The sequence below is a fragment of the Mesoplodon bidens genome, assembly GCF_964165515.1.
Source record: "Mesoplodon bidens genome assembly, chromosome: 20".
Classification (NCBI taxonomy): domain Eukaryota; kingdom Metazoa; phylum Chordata; class Mammalia; order Artiodactyla; family Ziphiidae; genus Mesoplodon; species Mesoplodon bidens.
Genome location: NC_138181.1, coordinates 26,910,143 through 26,914,069, shown reverse-complemented (window position 1 = coordinate 26,914,069; position 3,927 = coordinate 26,910,143). Strand labels below are relative to the sequence as shown.

The following is a 3,927-nucleotide window of genomic DNA, read 5'->3' as shown; positions in this document are numbered from 1 at the left end:
TATTAACATGGCTACACATCTCTTTGGTTAGTTTATAAGCTTAATTAATCGTGTTTCATTTTCTTTCAGGCTTTCATAGCAGCTTCTTCTAATTTTAAATTGAGATTTATAAAAGAGAACATTTTCTGAGGACTCTCCAATTCTGCTGTCTTTAAAGAAATTCCTTCTCAAAAGAGTCAAATTAGTCAACATTGAAGCCAAGACAAGGAAAAGTGGCACTGGATGTGGAAGGTGAATGTTGACAGGGACTCAAGATCAAAACTTTTTTTTTTTTTTTTGCGGTATGCGGGCCTCTCACTGTTGTGGCCTCTCCCGTTGCGGAGCACAGGCTCTGGAGGCGTAGGCTCAGCGGCCATGGCTCACGGGCCCAGCCGCTCCGCGGCATATGGGATCCTCCCGGACCGGGGCACGAACCCGTATCCCCTGCATCGGCAGGCGGACTCTCAACCACTGCGCCACCAGGGAGGCCCAAGATCAAAACTTTTGAAGTATGTTTCTGCCACTGGCTGTGTGGCCTGTGGGACGTACTTCATCTTTCTTGGCTTCATTTCACTTGTCAGTTAAAAAGGGCATAATATTTATATCCACAGTGTCTTGTAAGTCATTCATTTTTTGATTTTCATAATGAACACGTTGTTCATATTGAAATGAGCCTGTTATTATGAACAAATGATAGGGTCACAATGAAAAATTCCCTTCCTATGTAGAGAGCCTGAGGGACAGCTCTATTTCCTATTCAGCTTTACACCTTTGCAGATGGATGAGACTTGCACTGCTGCCTAAAGGTCAGTACTCAAAGTATTTGCTGACTCGGCTGAAAGGATAAAGCCTAGAGTTTCAATCTACCTATGTAAAACACCTACTCTCTAGTACTTAGTAGAAATAAAACCTGGGTGCACTTAGGGAAGAATAAAACCTTATTTTTACTGAGAGCCAAAATTCTTATGTTCTAGGACACTATTATTCAATAGCCATATCAGAGAAATAAGATATCAAGTGTAACTCACTTGGCTTTCAAGTGTTTTTAGAACCATAGTCTTCACCACTGTGAATGACACAAGGAATGTGTCTTTCTCCTGTAGCTGTTTGTTCATATCAAAAGAAGTGATACATATAAATTCCTTATTAATTAGACTTATGGTATCTAAATTTTGAAAATATCTGCCCATTTTGTTTTTTTTCTTATCTCCCATCTAGTGTTGCCACTCTAATGAAGAATACTAAAAATGAAAATCTTAAAACTAAATCAGTCAATTCTAACTATCATACATAGAGCAAAAATTATATAAGGAGGCAAAACTATAACAAAGACTGAAATTAGATTTGGGTACTATCTTCCTTACAATTGTAAATTTTCTTTACATTATTACTAGCCTACTTCCTAGTTACAATGAGTGTTACTGTGGCTATTGTGCTAATTCTATGACTTAAAACGTGCTTTCTGTTTCCCATGCAGTGCCAAGTACTGAACTAAGAATTTCACTAGACAACCCTGTCAGTGGCCACTGTTATAACCCTCATTTTATCGATGAGGTGGAGAGGTTAAAACACATTTCCAAGGTTCCATCACTGGTAATTGGTAGAAACAGCATTCAAATCCGAGTGTGTCTAACTTTAATTACTAAGCAGCACCTTGTCTGCTAAATAGCATGATGCAGTATTAGTTAAATACTTCTCATATACATGTTTGCAAATTTAGATTTAAAATGATTCCCATAAAATGGATTTTGAGGTAATAAAAATTACCAATGTATTCTGTAAATGTTATTGCCCCCAAAGTAAAAGAAACCGCTCCTCTTGTATTTGAGCATGAATGAAAGTTACCCACTTTCCATGGTTCTCCTCTTGTGCCTGATCCCCCACATCTGCAACCTCTGTGTTTAAAATCTCCACAGAATAGTGCAATGGTTCTCTTAAGTGTGGTCCTCTGGTCCGCAGCACCAGCATCACGTGGAAGGTTGTTAGGAATGCACGTTCTTAGACCCCACCCCACACATACTACCACGTCAGAAACTCTGGGAGTGGGTATCAGCAACGTGTTGCACTTCGAAGTTCAAGAACCATTGACCTTGAGTGTTCACAGTGCAGATGGTGAGAAATGAAAATTGGTATTTTATATGTATTTTATAAAGTACAGTACAGGGAAGGAAATTAGGAGCATGGAGGTCGTGACCAGATGTATGCATACTAGATACCAATCATTTATTCAGGTGCTTAAGGTTATACTAAAATAGATGACTGGAATCATTGTATATGTTTCCAAGCGGCTATGACAGACTTCAATCCTTGACTATCATTCCAAAAGACCAGAATGTTAGCTAATATTCAGAGATGACAGAACATGATGTTTGCTGTCTCCTGGAAAATTAGAAAGTGAATACTTTTCATTATAGTCCAGTGAACAATGATAAGTGCTGAATGGAGATCTCAGTTCAATCCTGGCCTTATTGTAGGTTTAAAGGAAGAGGAAATACTTAGACTCCTTCCTCCCTCCCACCTTCCTAAAAACTCTGGGAAGCAGCAGTAAGCAGTAGCATCACAGTGATACTCTTTCTCAGTGCTTAGTATGTGCTGGACAGAAGGGAACACGTTCCGTCACAGTCTCTTAACGTTGATAAGATAAAATTACATTTCTGCTATTTCTGTTCAGCTTATACATCAAAATCATATTTCCCTTACATATTGGTAAAAACCTCCAACTAAGAATTTTGAGAATCAGATGCTTGTAGAGACCGGGCTGCTTCTTAGGAAGCTGTGCACCATTGGGAAATTACTGGAAATTAATGCTCCCTGGTCCTTCATTTTCTCACCAGCAAAATAAAGGTTAGCTTTTATGATGCTCTGCCATCTAAGATCCTGAACATTCGTGATAAAATTCAGAAGGAATCTTAAAATAAGATCATGCTCCAGGAAATTGGCTACCTGCCCAAGTCAGAGAAACTCCAGAGCCTGCAACATCCCCTCACTTTGGAAGAGTTGGTGACTCATGACTTGTCCTACCTTTTCTTCTTCTATAGCCTCAGGCCAGGTCACATCTCTTGGGCTGCACTCATCTGAACGGACCTTGCCAAGAGAACACATGCCAGAGCAGCAGTTGGCTGAGTGGTCCTCACCAGTGGAGGAGTGAGTGGATTACCAGAAGGGCTCTGCTGTGGCTCCCAATTAGTGAGGAGTGATGTGGCTGGGAGGCACTGGCCTGGCCAAAAGAGCATTCTTTCACTTCCAGCCAGTTCTCATCATTCTCTACAGAATGTGCCATGTTGGCTAAAATTATGAAGGTAAATAACGTAGCCTCAAGCATACACCTATCTCCTAATTTGAAAATTCCAGGGTTTTAGAGGGGAAACACAGTGCAGTGGTGTTTCTCATCAGGCGACAGACAGCTTAACACTTACAATTTGATTGATAAAATGGAATTTTTTTATAGTCCTGTGGGCTCCGAATTGTTATTGTTCTCAGATTTTTATTGCTTGGTCCTTGTTAATTCAATAAGCAATCTGTATCGCTAGTGTAGAAGACAAATAGCTTTTATAAGTGAAGATCTAAAAACTGAAGTGATGATAATATAACTAAGAACAAGGTTTCATTTATTTTTATCAGTGCAGATTGTATTTTTGGTAACTTCCATGCAAGCAAATCAACATGGTCGTCTTCTGAAGGCCATAACTGAGATGACAAACTGTGGAGTCTTCATGGACTGTCCTACCATGGAAACACATTGAGGGCCACAGTAATTTAATTACACCAAGAGTTACTATTGGAATAGGTGAGTGCAAACACGAGGAAACTTCTGCAGTACTTCTCCCCACACACTCTGCCCCATAACCCTGCTTCTGCTTTGGAAAATCACTTTTCTAAAATAGTTAATTAAGTAACATCTGTCCCATTAAACAACTGTACACTGAATAATATCTACATTAATAGAAT

At 39.5% G+C, this 3,927-nt stretch overlaps 1 long non-coding RNA gene across 1 annotated transcript; it reads left to right on the top strand.

Annotated features, from left to right (window-relative positions):
- Positions 1-206: 206 nt before the first annotated feature.
- Positions 207-3,065, top strand: LOC308608169. The gene is made up of 3 exons (XR_014014100.1): positions 207-231; positions 708-785; positions 3,018-3,065. It is a non-coding gene; the product is annotated as an uncharacterized lncRNA (long non-coding RNA).
- Positions 3,066-3,927: the final 862 nt, after the last annotated feature.